This window comes from Mesoplodon densirostris, chromosome 2 (genome assembly GCF_025265405.1).
Source record: "Mesoplodon densirostris isolate mMesDen1 chromosome 2, mMesDen1 primary haplotype, whole genome shotgun sequence".
NCBI lineage: Eukaryota > Metazoa > Chordata > Mammalia > Artiodactyla > Ziphiidae > Mesoplodon > Mesoplodon densirostris.
The window spans coordinates 17221759-17241096 of record NC_082662.1 but is presented as its reverse complement, the minus strand read 5'-3'; the positions used below and the strand labels follow the sequence as shown (position 1 = coordinate 17241096).

General features: G+C 37.2%; 1 protein-coding gene across 12 annotated transcripts in view; it reads left to right on the top strand.

Annotated features, from left to right (window-relative positions):
• EIF4G3 (eukaryotic translation initiation factor 4 gamma 3) overlaps nucleotides 1–19338 on the top strand; it is a 390751-nt gene that overhangs the window by 121388 nt on the left and 250025 nt on the right. For 3 of the 12 annotated variants that reach the window (XM_060089107.1, XM_060089108.1, XM_060089099.1), the window contains exon 4: nucleotides 16953–17081. The exons of the other annotated variants lie outside the window; for them this stretch is intronic. The gene's annotated coding sequence lies outside the window, so the exon portion shown is untranslated. The remainder of the gene's footprint in view (nucleotides 1–16952; nucleotides 17082–19338) is intronic. 12 annotated transcript variants of the gene reach the window in all.

Sequence of the window (19338 nt, the reverse complement as noted above, 5' to 3'; positions counted from 1 at the left end):
CCTAAAGGGCCGTGCCACTCATTTTAACATGTTCCTTCCAGTTGTTTTGCTTTGTACTTAAGAAAAAAATACTTTTGATTTAGTATCCCCCTTAAAATTATAAACAACTTCTTATTAAAAAGTCTTTCTAATATGGGGATATATGTATATGTATAACTGAATCATTTTGTTATAAAGCAGAAACTAACACACCATTGTAAAGCAATTATATTCCTATAAAGATGTTTAAAAAAAGTATTTCTAAATATATATTTTAAGGATGCAATTGCCCATTCCCCATGCTGTTATGTATTTTTTACTGTTATAAATATGTTTAAACAGGTGACTCATAGCTTTACTTTTTTTCTGACTAAATAATACCAGTTAAGAAAAAAGTCAGAAAATAAAATTGTAAAGAGAAGGAGAATCAGCCATTATTTCCCAGAGAAACCTTTATATGTAGAGGGAATTCTTTATATGCTTTTTACTTTTATAGACATATATAAAATATACACATACAACTTTAAAAGTTATACACATGTAAGTTAAAAAAGGTTTTTGTTCATACTTATGTGTATTCCTCGAAGTTAAATTTTTATCCTAACATATCATGTGTATCATTTCACGTCAAGGTAGAATTAACGCATCATTTTAGTGGACCATGATTTGTGTCGTTAAATACAGAACTACGTCATAAGAGTTTTGGCTATATTGGGAAGAAGGCACTTTTAGGAATGGAGATGTTTACATATAAGAGTATTCCTTTTGTACTATGATTTATATAACTAGTCATTTGTTTTTTGTTGTTGTTATTTTAATTTATTTAATTAATTTATTTATTTTGGCCTCACTGTGCAGCATGTGGGATCTTAGTTCCCTGACCAGGGATCAAACCCACACCCCCTGCATGGGAGCGTGGAGTCTTAACCAATGGATCGTGAGGGAAGTCCCTATAACTAGTCCTTTGTTGATGGACATTTGTGTTATTTCTCTATTCTTGCTTTTATAAATAATACTGTGATTAACAGCTATATCTTTTTGATCTTTGTTATCTTGGTAATTTATTCATGATGATTCTTAAGTAACTGATTAACATTTATCCATCTATTCAATGAAAACAGAGCAGTAGAATACATATGGCTTTTAAAAAGCAAATAATATAGAAAGGTTTATTATGAAAAGAAACAACCCCTTGCCTACTCTTCACCTTCTGGTTTTACCCGTCAGAGGCAGCCGCTTTTTACTAGTTTTGCTTTTAGTTCCTCTGGCATTATCTCTGTATCTGTAAGTAAAATACTTTTTTTTAACAATTGTTTGATTTGTCGTTATCACTTGACTCTTTGCTTTGATAGGTGGTGTTTCAGTTCTTTCACAGTCCTCCTTTCTCTTCTCTGTTTCCTCTCAATATAGTTAGATTCTTGGTCTCCTAACAAATAACTAAGCAAATTTTTAGAACAATTTGGACACTTGATGAATCAGATCATACTCAAAGGTGAAACAGAACAGTGTTGTTTGTTTATAAATTCTGTTTTCTTTTAACTCTTGCTTTGTGATCTCTGCTCTTTTTTCATCTGATTTTTTTTTCCAGTTTTACTGGTAAGAGAATTTATATTGTCAACTCTTACATTAAAGGAGAATGATAATCTCCATGAATCTTTCTTGTGAGATTCTCCAGAGCTCCCATGTGGCCTGTAAATAAAAGAGACTAAGTCTTAGGGAAACCATTTCTTTACCTAATCCAAATGTAGAGTTTTAGGTATGGTGTCCGTCTTGTCTCAGGTTTTTTCATTTGTACTGTCTGAACCTGAATTATATTAAGAATATTAAAAATCTAGTTCTAAAGAGGATGTGAGTTCCTTTTGGAATTATTAATCCTTAAAGAATATATCAGAGGACAGGAATTTATTTTATTATGCAGTCAATGTATTAGTTATTCTTTTAGTCAATGATTCAATGTTACATTTTAATTTTGTTTTGTTTTTGATGGCGGTTTCATGATCTGCCCTTAGTTTTCCTGTACTTTTTGCTAATTTGTTTTTGTGGGCATATCAACAGAACAGATATAAGTGAATTAAAGAGCTTTGTTACCTCATGCTTATGCCTCAGCTGCTAAAATCTCTGATGTTATAACTAATGGAAAATGACCTAAAACTCATTTATTTCATCTTAATTTAATACGTTTATATTCTAAGAATAGTTATCTATCTTGCACATATATGAATACAAACTCATGATATCCATGTTTAAAGATGCCCTAGATATCAAGTTAAACTGTATATTTTAAAAATAAGTTGTATGTTCCTATAAAGGTCTTCATGAACCTCATGTTTAATTTGTAAGTAGATATATTAGTAGCTTCCAATTGTTGTGTATCATGCACTCTCTTAGGTACTCTCCAAAGTGTATCTGTAATCTTTCATTACATGCCTCTTAAGATTTCCTTATTTTTTTTTTACAAAGTAAGAAAGTGAAACACTGAGTTCTTTGCCCATAGTAACACAGCTATTAAATGATAGAGCTGAAGTGAGGTATGGTCATGTTTTCTCCTACTGTATTTTCAGTGCCTCAGTTTCTAACATATGGAAGAAGAATAGATAAAACCAAAATGAATAGTAACTAAGATAGAAATTTTGAACATACAGTTTGCTATTGTGTCACCAAAGCCAATCATCTGAAGTTTAGGTTAGGTGAATAGGATAAAATACTTCTAGATCTGCCATGTCTTTTCCTAGTCAGACGTGAATCTTCATAAGTTTCCTGTTGATGCCTTTGGATATTGTGATGTATTGCATGTAGAAACCATAAGTTATCTCTGCAGCCCTTGATTAACGTTGTTATTTCTCAAATTGGTCCTTTGAAATTGATTCCCATGTGAAAATCATCTTCTTTCCCATTACTACCCAGTTTGCTTCCTCAGCTCTAGATTCTATCTCTGTCTCTCTCATCTTTATTGAGACAACATTTGAATATCATGTAATTCACCCACTTAAATGTACAGTTACTGGATCTTGGCATATTCAGAGCTGTATAGCCTTCACCAAAATCAATTTTGGGACATTTTCATTACCCCAAAAAGAAACCTGGTGTCCCTTATTAGCCCATTACTCCCCAGTCACCCAGCTCTAGGCAACCACTAATCTACTTTCTGTTTCTGATAGATTTGCCCATTCTGAACATTTCATATAAGTGGAATCATATAATATCTGGTCCTTTTGATGACTGACTTCCCTTAGCATAATGTTTTTGTGGCTGATAGTATCTATTGTGTGGATATACCTTATTTTATTTATCTCTTCATCAGTTAATAGATACTTGCATCATTTCCACTTTTTGGGTATTTTGAATAAGGAACGTTCATATACAGATATTTTTGGTGGACATTCTAGCCTCTCTTTTATCCTTATAATATAAATGAGGTAAGATTACATCATCATTTAAAAAATCAGTGGCTCCTCTTTGCTGACAGCAAAAAATTAAAATATCTTGGCAAAGAATATGTAGTTTTTCTACAGTCTGGCTATAGTCAGGCTACAGTTGTACCAGCTTCATTCCACTTACCTCTCTTTCCCCCAACCCTTTCTATAGAGAACCCCTTACCTAAAACATGCGGAACGTGTTTTACCTTCTTACCCACTGTACTCAGTAAATTTCTTTTTAAAATAATATCTCTAATTCTTGGTCTAAACTCAAGCTTTTTACTTCTCAAGGTGCAACTCAGATTTTACTAAGCCTTCCACAGTTTCAGACCTGGTTACTTCTCGTTTTTAATCAATGCTTTAAATACATATCCTTATAGGATTTTATCACATGATTTGTTTTCTTTACTTACTGTGATTTTCTTTCTATTGGAACTCCTAAGGACAAGGGCTATTTCATTTTTAAAGCTTAATACAGTGCCTGACAGAACATTGATGCTTAGTCAGTGTTGACTGTATGTCAGAGGAGGTAAAATTAGGAATCATATCAAATTGGTTTGTATTACGGTTATCTGTCCTGTCCTTTATATTCTGTCCTAACATTAGCAGACCCATTATTATTTATTTACTTATTTATTTTTTTTGTGGTACACGGGCCTCTCACTGTTGTGGCCTCTCCCGTTGCGGAGCACAGGCTCCGGACGCACAGGCTCAGCAGCCATGGCTCACGGGCCCAGCCGCTTCACGGCATGTGGGATCTTCCCGGACCGGGGCACGAACCTGTGTCCCCTGCATCGGCAGGCGGATTCTCAACCACTGCGCCACCAGGGAAGCCCAGCAGACCCATTATTAAACAAAACAAAGCAACTTTTGTTATATGTCACTTATACCTCAGTTAAAAAAAAATAATTAACCAGTCTAAAAAAGTATCTGTTTTGGGCCTTCTTCTGTGTGGTGCTAGGTCTGTATTGATCCTAGGACTGCTGAAATTAGGTTGATTGTCTTTCAGTCACCTTTTGTCTTTAAAATTCTGAGATTCTCACTTTGGTTTAGTTTTAGTTTAGGACATTACTGATTCATCTTATGGTAATCTTGTTTGTTCTTTTATAATTCTGTGCAGAGAAATTAGCCATATAGATTCCATTGAGAGGGTGAGCACTGTCTTGAATATGCAACAATTAACACTAACCAAATAGATCCAGAAATAAATTTAGCTTTGGTTTTTGCCCCCTGGTTTATAAATACAAACTTTTTCATATTTTCATTTGCTAGTTTTCATAATTAGCTCAGAGACTACCTGAAACTTTGATATGAACCTACTTCTAAATTTATCTTCTCTAGCCCTGACTCCTCTTCTGAGCTTAGATTCAGATATTGAACTGGCTACTTATCACTTCCATTTGGATATCTAATAGGCATATATTGCTTTTGATTACCCTTTCCCCTAAATCTGCTCTCCCTATCTCACATGAATATCTCTACCCACTTAATATTTCAAGCCATAAACTTAAAAGCCATCCTGTAGTTCCATAATAGTTACACTTTAAAATATATATTTAAAAAATTATTAAATCTGTTACAATTATCTTATTACCTTCAGCTAGGATGTAAACTCCATGAAGACAGAGATTTTAGAGTCTTATTCACCTAATTTTGTATCCCATGTACCAGTGCATGGCATACAATTTGTTCTCAATAAACGTATATTAAATAAGTGAATCAGTCAATCCTCATTCCCTTCTGTCCCTTCCGTTCAGTCAGATCAGTAGCAATTCTGCTTGGCTCTGCCTCTAATATACAACCCAAATTGGTCCACTTCTTTTCATCTTTATTTTTACTGTTCTAAGCTACCATCAGTTTTGGCCTAGCTTATCGTGATAGCTTTTAAACTAATCTGTTTCCATTCTCGTACTCTTCAATTCTTTCTTTTCACAAAGCAACCCAAATGATCTTTGGAAAACATCAGATCTGGTCATGCTCCTGCTTAAAATTTCCGATAGTGGGACTTCCCTGGTGGTCCAGTGGTTAAGAATCTGCCTTCCAATGCAGGGGATGCGGGTTCGATCCCTGGTCAGGGAACTAAGATCCCACATGCCGTGGGGCAACTAAGCCTGCGTGCTGCAACTAATGAGGCTTTGCGTGCCACCACTAGAGAAGCCCGTGCGCTGCAGTGAAGACCCAGCACAGCCAAAAAAAAAAAAAAGAAAAATTTCCATTAGCTTTGTATTCCACTTAGAATAATATCCCAAGTCCTTACCATGCCTACAAGCCCTTAAGTCATATTGCCTCTGCTGCCATCTCCTTTTAGCCTCATGATGGGGGGACTACCCCCAACCCCCAACTTGTAACAGTTTAGTCACTCCCATTTCTTGACCTTGTCAAGATCTCAGGGTCTTATATTATACCTGTTGTTTTCTCCGCCATGTGAGGTCTTTTCCTAGTTTTTTTTTATTACTAGGTAACAAATCACCACAGAATTAACAGCTTAAAATAGCACCCATTTATTACTTCACAGATTCTGTGGGTCTGGGCTAGCAGGGTCCTCTGCTCAGGACCATGCTGAAATTAAAGTGTTGGCAAGGACTGGAATCTCATGTAAGGCTTGGGGTTCACTTCCATACCCATTAGGATAGTTGGAAGAATTTATTTCCTTGTAGTTTTTGGACTGAGGTCCCTGTTTTCTTGCCGGCTGTTGGCTAGGGATTGCTCTCAGCTCCTAGAGGCTACCTTTGGGTCCTTGATATGTGGCCCTCGCATAACCTGTAAGTCAGCTTAGTCTTTAAGAAAGCAGGAGAGGGGCTTCCCTGGTGGCACAGTGGTTGAGAATCTATCTGCCTGCCAATGCAGGGGACACGGGTTCGAGCCCTGGTCCGGGAAGATCCCACATGCCTTGGAGCAACTGGGCCCGTGAGCCACAACTACTGAGCCTGCGCGTCTGGAGCCTGTGCTCCGCAGCAAGAGAGGCCGTGATAGTGAGAGGCCCACGCACCGCGATGAAGAGTGGCCCCCGCTTGCCACAACTAGAGAAAGCCCTCGCACAGAAACGAAGACCCAACACAGCCAAAAATAAATATAAAAAATAAATTTAAAAAGAAAAGAAAAGAAAGCAGGAGAGTATCTCTCTGATTCACTGTGTTTTAAAGAGCTCACCTAATAAGTTCACACCCACCCAGGATAATCTCTTTCTTGATTAACTTGAAGTCAGCTGTGTAGTTACCTAGTCATAGGAGTGATATTCCATCATATTCACTGGTATATTAAGGGGAAGGAATTAGACAGGGTACGTACACCAGAGACAGGAACATTGAGAGCCGTTTTAGAATTCTGCTTGCAACAATTTGTCCTCTGGCCCCCAAAGATTCACACTTGGTATGCTGTTTGTTACCTTTTATACCTAGACATGTTTGAAGGCCAGGTGTTTTTTTCTTAGTTTTATTCTATTGTTACTGATCTGTGGTAGGTACTCAACTGTTAACATTGAAAAAGCAGCTAATCTGCTTTTCTTTCTCTTGTTTCCATTGCCAGTTAATAAATACGAAAAGAAACAATCTTCAGAATTGAACCCAGTACTACAGAGTCCATGATAGAACTGATGAATTTAAAAAAATGCACAACATGAGAGTTGCGAGTTAAGTTTTATTTGGGGCAAAAATGCAGACTGCGGTCCAGGAGACAGCATTTCAGATAGTTCTGAGAGACTGCTCCAAAGAGGTGATGGCGGGAGCCAGGTAATATAGAAGTTTTGTAACAAAGGGCAGATAGTCTGAACTCAAAAGATTATTGTTAATTAAAGAAAACCAGATATCTCAAGTTAAGGAATTTAGCGCTTTTCTATGTATGGGAGGATGCAACAGACTGGGCTCATTGAAATCATTCCTTTGGTATGCACCTCAGCTTTCTGGGGCCAGTATCCTGTGTTTTCACATCCTGAATTTCCTCAGGGCTCATGGTAGGGAGTGGCTACAGTCTGATGGCTGCTAGGTGGCAGGTATTTTTTTTTTTTTAATATTTATTTATTTATTTGGCTGCATTGGGTATTGGTTTGCAGCACGTGGGATCTTGGATGTAACGTGTGGGATCTTTCGTTGTGCATGGGCTCTTCGTTGCGGCGCGTGGGCTTCTTGCTAGTTGTGAGCAGGCTCCAGAGCTCGCGGGCTTGGTAGTTGTGGCGCAAGGACTCTCTCTCTCTCTCTCTTTTTAAAAAAAGTTTTATTTGTTTCTTTTATTTGGTTGCGCCGGGTCTTAGTTGTGGCACGCAGCCTCCTTAGTTGTGGCATTCGAACTCTTAGTTGTGGCATGCATGTGGGATCTAGTGCCCTGACCAGGGATTGAAGCTGAGCCCCCTGCATTGGGAGCGCAGAGTCTTATCCACTGTGCCACCAGGGAAGTCCCATGAGGGCTCTCTTAGTTGTGGCCCACGGGCTCTAGAGTGCGTGAGCTCAGTAGTTGTGGCAGTCGGACTATCGTAGTTGTGGACCACAGGCTCTAGATCGCGCTAGCTCAGTAGATTGTGGTGTGCGGGTTTAGTTGCCCCATGGCATGTGGGATCTTAGTTCCCTGACCAGGGCTCAAACCCGCATCTCCTGCATTGGAAGGGGGATTCTTAACCTCTGGATCACCAGGGAAGTCCTGGCAGGTAGTCTTTTCAGCCCTGAGTTTCCTCAGGGCTCACCAGCTCACATTGGAGGGCTGCAGGTATTGATGACTGTGACATCCTTTGTTTAAATATTACATTTATCAGAACTGTCCATGATAGCATCTGTTTGCTTGAGTATTTAAGTATTACTGGAATCATGAAATTGCCTTTTTTTTAAAATGTGAAAAACAACTTGAATATTTGAAGTTCCATATGGTTCAACCTAATAAGTGTAGCAAAGAGTAGAACAAAGAGGAAAGTCACTTACTTTCTCTTTCTCTTGGTTATGGGAGGGGATTGGCAGCAATAATGTTGGAGAGACTTTGAAAAATGTCATGATACATAGTAAAATTTTCTAGTATCCACTGTAATGTTCCTTTTTAGTTGACTAAGCCAGCTTTTATTTATTTCCCAATATCTGTAATTAAAAATATCTCTAGATATTGGGAAATAAATGACCCGAAGGAAGAACTAGTATGATATACATGAAAAACTAATCAGAAGGAGAAACTACTTATCCATTCAGCTGCTAGAGGATCTCATAGAGTATTGAAATTAACCAAGTAAGAAAAGCTTTGGAATCTTTCCAGTCTACCAGAAATTGAACTTGGTCATTTCCATGTGGGAATTGCAGCTGTTGGAATGCTTTTATTTTTTTATTTTATTTTATTGTGGTACGCGGGCCTCTCACTGCTGTGGCCTCTCCTGCTGCGGAGCACAGGCTCCAGACATGCAGGCTCAGTGGCCATGGCTCACGGGCCCAGCTGCTCCGCGGCATGTGGGATCTTCCCGGACCGGGGCACGAACCAGTGTCCCCTGCATCGGCAGGCGGACTCTCAACCACTGTGCCATCAGGGAAGCCCTGGAATGCTTTTAGATGACTTCACTAAATAAACTTCATCTTGGGATAAAAAGTTAAGGGGTGGCTTCTCAGACATAAACCATGTGCCCTTTTAACCTTTATATTAATCATTTTTTGCTGAAAACATTAATATTTCTTGATAGGAATCCTTTGTAATTCTTTTAATAAAGATTTAATTATTGTGTGTTTTTAAGTGCTATGTTTTTATTGTATATATTGTGCAATATATGCATATATTATGTAGATGCAATGAATAAAGGTATAATACTTCATATATGTGTATATAATGTTTAACAATATATCTGTATTCATTCAGTGACTATTTGTCTAGAATTCAGTCACAGGTCTATACGTGAGTACTTCCTTAAAGTTTATTCTCTCTAGATTTGCTGATTGGAATATTCTGAATAAATTCATCAGAGCTTTACTGTTCTCATTGTTTTTCTTTACCCTGTTCCTTCTGTTGGTACATAAAGTGGCAGAGGTGGAAGAAAACCATGGCAGTGTATAAGACATTCAGAGCAAATGTGCGTGCCTGCTTATTGTATAATAAAGATAATGTCTCTTTCTGGAGCAAAAGGCAGCATGCTTACTGCACATTATAAAAGATTCAAGTTCCTAAGTGCAGTGTTCTTTAAGGTAATGCAAGTCATCATATGTGCACTTGTCATCTGGCCCTCTTTGTGTTGCCCTGGGACTCCGGTTCAAAGTGTGGCGCAAAAATGCTCATACTCTGGCTACTGCTATTGTTGAAAGTAATAAATAGTCCTTTGTTTTGTCAAAAAAACAAACAAACCCAGAAAGTTCATATTTGGTGATGATCATGAGGTACCCCTAGAGCCAGATTCACACACTGGCTGCCTGTGTATTTTTTTTTTTAATGCCTGTATACTTAATCTATAGATGTGTTTTATTTGGCTTGTACAGTGTTCTGGGGGTCAGGAAAATTTCATGTAAAAATCTTTATTTTTAGTTTTTCTTGAAAACTTGGAAGATACTGCGTGACTTACTTGGAATTCCTGAATGGCAGCACTTGGCTACAGCTGAGTATCTGAGTATCTACTGCCCTATGGGGGATGGGTATTCTGTCCAGTTCTCCATAGTCCCTACTTCCTGTTGCTTAAACCTGGCCATTTTTCCCCCACGTCTGTTTCCCACATGGTATTTTCATTGCTCTGGGGTCATGAGAGAATGATCATGTTCAGGAAACTTTAATTTTTAAATTACTATGATTTGAAAATTGTAGTTTATGTATTATAGCCTTTAATTGGCCAGAATATTTTTTCAAATCAGGTAATTTAGTGCTGAATAAATCAACTTAAAAATTTATTATTATTTATTTTATTTATTTATTTTTAGCTGTGTGGGGTCTTCGTTGCTACACGTGGGCTCTCTCTAGTTGCATCGAGTGGTGGCTACTCTTCGTTGCGGTGGGTGGGCTTCTAATTGCAGTGGCTTCTCTTGTTGCGGAGCATGAGTTCTAGGGCGCACGGGCTTCAGTAGTTGTGGTGCACAGACTCAGTAGTTGTGGCTCGTGGGCTCTAGAGCGCAGGCTCAGTAGTTGTGGTGCACGGGTTTAGTTGCTCCGCAGCATGTGCGATCTTCCCGGACCAGGGCTCAAACCCGTGTCCCCTGCATTGGCAGGCGGTTTCTTAACCACTGCGCCACCAAGGAGGCCCTCAACTTTATGCTTACTGACTCATCTTAGTTTCCATGGCCTTTATGGTTTAGCTTTAAACTTTCAAAAGATTCTTCAAGTTACATTTGGTCGGCAACCACCAAGTATCATTCGTTTTATAGGAGATGATTTTAGGTAGAACTCTTGAATGAAAATTTACTAGCTAGCTGAAGTTTCCACTAAGGTAGAATTTTAGAGGTTTTCTTTTAATTTATTTTCTTTTCATATTCTTACTCCTCTTGTAGAACAGCAGTATAACTAGTACCAGTGTAACTAGAATTTTACCCCAGGTCCTAAGTAATTAGCTTGTTTTGGTCTGTAAGCTTTTTTAGGGAGTGGAAGAGGATTATAACATACATGCATAGAAGTGCATAAAACATAAAAGTAGAGTTTAACAAATAATTTTAAAGCAAAATCTATGTCTCACCTCCCAGGTATATTAAAAAAAAAAAACATAATGTGGCCTTACCTGATCTTAACTCCTTGTCTTCCCAATATATCTGCATAAAAAAAAATTCCTGCTCTTATTTACAGTGTTGCCATCCATTTATGCATTTCTAAATTAGTATAGTCAAGTTTTGTTTGTTTTGGAACTTTTTTGGAATCATACTCTGTAGTCTTCTGTGTTCTCTTTCACTCAGTATCATTAATGAGTGTCATTCAAGTTGTGATGTGTTGCTGTAGTTTTAAATTTGATGTCCACATAGGAAAATATTTCATTATTGATCCATTCTCCTGCTAATGAATGGCTGTGTTATTTCCAGTTTTTGGTAGTAAGAACAATGCAACTATGGACATTTTTGTACACATACCTTGGTGCACATTTTCCTGTTTCTCGCAAATGTATACCTAGGAAGAGCTAGGTTATAGGGTATGCTTGTTTTCAAGGTTACTAACTAATGCCAAATTCTTTCCCAAAGAGCTTATACCAATTTACATTTCCACCAGCATATGAATGAGAATTGTGGATGCTCTACATTATTGCCAGTGCAAAACTATAATATCTATAAAAAGTAAATGTTTCTTGGGCATATAATCTTTTAAACTTAAATACAGGGGACACACACACACACACACATGCTGCATACTACAAAATGTTTGATTAATTTTGCTTAAGATGAATATTACAGAAAAGACAAAAATCTTTTTAGCTTTGGAGGTGGTTAAGTAGTTGCCATAATTAGCTACTTATACTTCTACTCCCAGCCTCCATAATTGAGACGGTACTAATAATAAATAATGGGAAAACATGTTTTTTTCCCCTTTACATGAGAACTTCTTGTCACTACCTTCAAAGGACATGGATTATAACAGTATGATCTGAAATGGAGTAAGTTAGCCAGAGAGGAGAAGAAACTGTAGCCAGAGACTAGAAAATTCAATAATCATTCATCTAGGAATATTTTGAAAGAAGATATTCAAAGTTTCATGTAACTTTGAATTTTATCCTCAACAGCTTCATTAGACCTTGTGCCATTTCCTTGGGATAGGGTTGTGTTACCTACTTATATTTTGTATAACTTCTAATTGAAGATGGTATACCTTTTTCCTGGGCAAAGATAGTAAGCTCTACAGTACACTAAAAGCAAACATGTAGTACATAATGCAGTATGACACTTGTAATAGGGGGTCTTTTTGAATTAAATAGATCACAGTGAAGGCCAGAGATTTATTACATGTTGTAGCTTTTTGGGGGGAGAATTTTTAAGAATGACATGATTCTCCTATTACTTTGATACAGATTTATTTTCTTTGGTTTGCTTTTATTAGTAGAAACCTCCAAATTTGGGAGGGAATACTCTACTAAAATACACAATACCAAAGGATTCCTGCAATTTGCCTACCCCTTTAGGAACAGCAGAGAATGCATACTTCAGGGATATTTGCCTATGAAGGTTGTTTTTCACTGGTGCTTGCTTTAAGGAAAATTTTAATGTTAGCAGTAGCATGTGCTTTGGCTAAATGCCTTTTCTCCTTTTGTCAAATATCTGTATTTCATGGGGTCATAACAATATTCTAAAAAGTGCACTTAAGCAGTTTTCAGGGAAACATGAACACTAATCTTTTTTTTTAATATTTGTGTATTTATTTTTTATCTTTGGCTGTGTTGGGTCTTAGTTGTGGCACGCGGGATCTTCGTTATGGCATACGGGATCTTTTGTTGCAGCACGCAGGCTCTTTCTTGCGGTGCACCGGCTTCTCTCTAGTTACGGCGCACGGGCTCCAGAGCCCGTGGGCTCTGTAGTTTGTGGCACGCGGGCTCTCTAGTTGCAGTGCACTGAACACTAATCTTTATCTGAAATCATTGATTTAGTTATTTTGGTCTTTGTCAGTAGAATATAGAAGAACCTCTTTGTAGTTCGAAAGGGTGTATCTTTTCTTTTTTACTCTTGATTGTTTCACATATTCATTTCAATTGGTGGCAGTTCACATCTATGTATTTTTTATGTCTTCAGTTATGTTACTTTATTTTCTCATTATTTGCTATTTCTACCTTTTTTGCTCTCATATATTTAAGTTCCTAGTCTTTGAGGTAAGATTATTTCTTCAGGGTATGTATTCCAAAATGGAATCATTCTTTGGGTGTGGTTTTAAGGCAGCTGTGATGCATTGCTCTGTAGTTCTGGGGACATGGTAAACCCATTCACAGTATCCTGTCTATGTCCTGTTTCCTTAGATCCTTGGCAATATTGGGGTGAAGTTTTTAATTTTAATTAATTAATTAATTTATTTATTTATTTTTGCGGTACGTGGGCCTCTCACTGTTGCGGCCTCTCCCGTTGAGGAGCACAGGCTCCAGACGCACAGGCCCAGCGGCCATGGCTCACGGGCCCAGCCGCTCCGCGGCATGTGGGATCTTCCCAGAACGGGGCCCGAACCCGTGTCCCCTGCATCGGCAGGCGGACTCCCAACCACTGCGCCACCAGGGAAGCCCTGGGGTGAAGTTTTTTTAAAAAAACTTATTATTTGTGTTATTTGTGATATGCATGTAGTAATATATTTCATTTTTAAATTTTATTGAAGGATAGTTGATTTATAACGTTGTATTAATTTCTGCTGTATAACAAAGTGATTCAGTTATACATATACATTCTTTTTCGTATTCTTTTCCATTGTGGTTTATCACAGGATATTGAATATGCTTCCCTGTGCCATATAGTAGGGCCTTGTTTATCCATTCTATATATAATAGTTTGCATCTGCTAACCCCAAACTCCTACTCCATCCCTCCCCAACCCCCCTCCCTCTTGGCAACCACAAGTCAGTTTATATCTGTGAGTCTGTTTCTCTTTCATAGATATGTTCATTTGTGTTGTATTTTAGGTTCCGCATGTAAGTGATATCATATTGTGTTTGTCTGTCTCTTTCTGACTTACTTCACTTAGTGTGATAGTCTCTAGGTCCGTCCCTGTTGCTGCAAATGGCATTATTTCATTCTTTTTAATGGCTGAGTAATATTCCATTGTGTGTGTGTGTGTGTGTGTGTGTGTGTGTGTGTGTGTGTGTGTGTGTGTGTGTGTGTGTGTGTGTGTACCACATCTTCTTTATTTCCATGTCTTGGCTGTAGTAAATAGTGCTGCTATGAACATAGGGGTGCACGTATTTTTTTGAATTATAGTTTTATCTGGGCATATTCCCAGGAATGGGATTGCTGGATCATATGGCAACTCTATTTTTAGTTTCTGAAGGAACTTACATACTTATTTCCATAGTGGCTGCACCAATTTACATTCCCAGCAACAGTGTAGGAAGGTTCCCTTTTCTCCACACCCCCTCTAGCTTTTGTTATTTGTAGACTTTTTAATGATGACTATTCTGACTGGTGTGAGGTGATACCTCATTGTAGTTTTGGTTTGCATTTCTCTAATAATTAGCAATGTTGAGCATCTTTCCATGTGCCTATGAGCCATCTGTATGTCTTCTTTGGAAAAATGTCTATTTAGGTCTTATGTCCACTTTTCAATTGTTTTTTGTTGTTGTTGTTATTGAGTTGTATGAGCTGTTTTTATATTTTGGAAATTAAGCCCTTGTTGGTTGCATCATTTGCAAATATTTTCTCCCAGTCTGTAGGTTATCCATTTTGTTTATGGTTTCCTTTGCTGTGCAAAAACTTATAAGTTTGATTAGATCCCACTTGTTAATTTTTGTTTTTATTTCGTTGCCTTTGGTGGACTGACCTAAGAAAACATTGGTACGGTTTATGTCAGAAAATGTTTTGCTTGTGTTCTCTTCTAGGAGTTTTGTGATGTTGTGTCTTATATTTAAGTCTTTAAGCCATTTTGAGTTTATTTTTGTGTATGGTATGAGGGTGTGTTCTAACTTCATTGATTTGCATGCAGCTGTTCAACTTTCTAACACCACTCTTGCTGAAGAGACTGTCTTTTCTCCATTGTATATTCTTGTCCCCTTTGTTGAAGATTAACTGACCATAGGTGTGTGAGTTTATTTCTGGCTCTCTATTCTGTTCCATTCGTCCATATATCTGTTTTTTGTTCCAATACCACACTGTTTTGATTACTGTAGCTTTGTAGTGTTGTCTAAAGTCTCAAGGGTTATGCCTCCTGCTTTGTTCTTTTCCTCAGGGTTGCTTTGGCACTTCTGGGTCTTTTATGGTTCCATATAAATTTTAGGATTATTTGTTTTAGTTATGTGAAAAGTGTCATGGGTAGTTTGATAGAGATCAAACTAAGTCTGTAGATTGCTTTGGGTAGTATGGCCATGTAATAGTATCTTTTAATATTAATTTATTCTTAATAGCAATTTGAAAAACATTTTTCCATATTATGATTTTTTGCCCTGGGTAAATTTAATCTTTGATTGTTTTATCAGAATGAATTGGAGAATTGACCTGACATTTTATATAGCTAACTTCTTTCACTTTATTTCATTGTGCAAATTTTTTTCCTAATGTTAAAAATATGTGTCCATTTTGATGCTTTGCTTTAGTAGAATACCAAAATAATTTATTCTAAAGCATGTGAAATAAGAATATGAATTTCTAAAGCCTTGTTGGTGAGAAATTTGCTTGTAAGAACTCTTCGTTTCTGGTTATTAATTTTCTAAAGTAGATGTTTAGATGGCATTCTGACTTATAGCCTTTGAAAAATTGCCCTGATGAGATTTATAAATACTATAACATTTCATGGTAAACCTCATGCCCTTATAAATGTAATTTTCACTCCAAATTGGAAACAAAGTTTTTCAAGGAAATCATAAAGCTATTTAAAAAGCAGGGAAGAAATTAAATACAATTAATTTCAGTTTTAAACTTTGGTCACATTTTAGCATATTCGTGTCTCTTACTAGCCTGTAAGCTTTTGACTGTAGTTAGTTCTCCGTGAGTCCATTTTATTTCAGCTTTGGGAACAGGTAGCTGAACCTTTAGGCATTTATGTCTGTTTTAGATAGACATAATGGATTCTAGGGTTAGATTATCAGGGAGTAGGCTTTCTTCAGAGCCTCTGACTGATTGAGTGAATTCCAGGAAAATCTAATGGCATTTGGAGACCACTTTCATTTCTCCCTGGGTAGAGTTTTTAACTCTGTGGTAGAATTCAGGGGATCTAAGAACTTGGGTAAAATAGCTAATTGACTGTTGAACTATATTAGAAAATAAAAATGATAGAAAAAAAAGAAACACCTACATGTTTTCTTTTAAGATCTTTGTGTATCTTCTTACAGATCTTTTTAATATGACATGTATACTTGTGAGTATATTATATATATGCACACATATGTAGATGTAGATACACATATAGAAATATATATACATGTACATGCGCATGTACCTGTATATTTAGATGTACTTTTTTAAAAACAAAAATGAGTTTATGCTCTATAAGTAACTTTTTTTGGTTCAGGTTTATTGAGGTATAATTTACCTAAAGTAAAATTCACCGTTTTTAGTATACAGTTCTGTTAGTTTTGACAAGCACAAAGAGATATATAATCTGCACTACAGTCATGATACAGAACAGTTATGTCATACCCCCAGAATCTCCCTGTGCCCCTTTCGTAGTTATCCTCTTCCCTTGTAATCATTTATTTCTTTTTCATTCCTTTTACAAAATATCGTATAAATGGCATCGTACAGTATGTAGTTTCTAGTCTGGCTTTTTTCATTTAGCATAGTTTTTCCTTTAAGAATTTTAGTTTTAGGTATGTTTCAAGAATCTTTTATCAAATGGATGAAAATATTCATGTCTTTTTTTCTAGGAATTTCATTTGTTCAATTTTGAAATTTTAAGCCTTTAGTCAGTCTGGCACTTACTTTAGTATAAAGTGTGAGACAGATACTTCCATATTTAAAAAATTAGCTACTTTGGCAATATTTATGAAGATTGAGTTACTAATACTCTTACTAAATTGATTTCCTCACAGGTAACACAAGTAGCAAGACAGCCGGGACCCCCGACCCCTTCCCCTTACTCAGCACATGAAATAAACAAGGGGCATCCAAATCTTGCGGCAACGCCCCCGGGACATGCATCGTCCCCTGGACTCTCTCAAGTAAGAAAAACCTTTTTTTTCCTAAAAGAAATTTCCATGTCAGAGCTGAATTTTTATTTTTCTTTTTAAAAAAAAATATTTATTTATTATTTATTTTTGGTTGCATTGGGTCTTTGTTGCTGTGCGCGGGCTTTTTCTAGTTGCGGCGAGTGGGGGCTACTCTTCTTTGCGTTGCACAGGCTTCTCATTGCCGTGGCTTCTCTTGTTGTGGAGCATGGGCTCTAGGTGCACGAGCTTCAGTAGTTGTGGATCACGGGCTCTAGAGTACAGGCTCAGTAGTTGTGGTACACGGGCTTAGTTGCTCCGCGGCATGTGGGATCTTCCCGGACCAGGGCTCGAACCCGTGTCCCCCGCATTGACAGGTAGGTTCTTAACCACTGTGCCACCAGGGAAGCTCGAATTTCTATTTTTCTAAAGCAAACTTTTATACATTTTTTTAGACACACCTCCCATGATAGTGACTACTAACAGTTTTACGCATTTCATTTATGGAGTCATTCAAAATAAACTGTCAGTGATATTTAGTTTTCCTTTTTGTTGTTTTAGAAATTAGAGTATGACTCTATAAAGTTCATTAAAAGTCTCATAAAGCACTTGTTTGCCTTTCAATGTGTAATCTGTTAGTCTCCCTTTTCGCTTTTTGGTGGAGTGTTGGTGGTTATTTTCTACTTTCGTAAACAATATGGCTGTCTTTCCCTCTTAGTATTGATAATTTTAGAGGGCTTTTTTGTTTGTTTGGTTTTATAAATAGATTATTGGAATTTGTTAGGCTTAAAATTTCGTTGAACTGGTAAAGAATAGTGAACTCCTTAGTTTATTTCCAAGTAACAGGCACAGGAGACACTGAAACTGTTTTAAAAAGATGTTGCTGTGGGTCCCCTGCATTTTAAACCATTTCCAAGAAATCTTTCAGCATGTACCAACTCACCATTACATGCTTATTTGGTCTTCCTTGTGGTTAAGAGTGGGGTAGAGTTAAGAAGTCTCTTACTGGAATGTAGAGAGAGTCAAGCCAATAACCTTGAACCAAGCTGTTTTGAGATTGTCAGTATTTACAGGTAAGAAACATTCCTTTTAATAATGAAAATTAATATTATAATATTATTTTCAATTTGGGCTTTTATATTTTAGGCCTTTAAGAGCTTGAATAATAAGAGGAAGAATTCCTGAAAATAATGCTAAAAGCTGGTGATTATAAGTTAAGGGTTGATTAATGATAGTTTAAACTATAGAATGTTTGGAGAAGGAATGTACAACTTGCCAAAGCATGATTGAAATAGCGCTATTCAGGAATATGTAAGTTACTTTGGGCTTAGTACTATACTTAAACTCGGTCTAAATCATTCTTGTTTAAGTTTGAGTTTTAAAAGTAAAATATGTCAAAATGAATTCTTAATTGTTTAGGATGGTTTCTAGTGTTGGTTTTCATGGCACTGAACAGAACCACCCATGCTATTAATCAGGTATGTTGGTCTGAGTCTCAGGAGGAAAGAAAAACTGTAGTAAGTTGAATAGGGAAAGTTTAATATAAAGGATTATTAAATATAATAGGGGATTGGAATACTGAGGGGTTGGCTAATAAGAAAGAGAACTCTAAATGATATAAAAATTACAAATATAAGGAGTAGCTGCTTCTCCTGGGGCCAAGATGGAGTCCCCATGGAAGAGCCTTCTTCTCCACCCTGTTACCAGAGAGTGCTTGGCTGTGGCATACCTTATAGTAGAGAAGTCATTGTAGTGTCATACCAGTGGAACGTGCTAGAAATCCTTCTTCTGGAATTTGCTGGAAATTCATCTTATGGAGTGTTGAGGAAAGCTGGCTTCTCTAGCACCGGTTCCTTTAGCAAAGAGCTGCTGCAGTGCACAATGGCTACAGCATCTCTGCCACAGGCACTTCAGGTAACCTTGAATCTGCTGGATCACAGGTTGTGGTAGAGCAGCTTGTGTTGCAGCCTAAACTTACTGCAGAGCCTCCTTTTGTTCTTTCCCTCAATCAAAATTGGAAACCTCCCAGATGACTTTGTAGGTAGGTTGAGGTGTATCACACTCAAATGTAATGTGTGTTCTCTCCAAAATCTAAAAAAGGCCTGTCCAACCTTTTGCCTCTTTATTTCATGCTACTGTTAGGAGACTGCTCCCCCAACCTTGGGCTGAGATCTGGCATAATGTGGTTCTCTGAATGGTAGAGAAGTTGCTGTGGTGCCACATCAGTGGAACCTACTAGAAATCCACCCTCTGGAACTTTCCAGAATTCTGC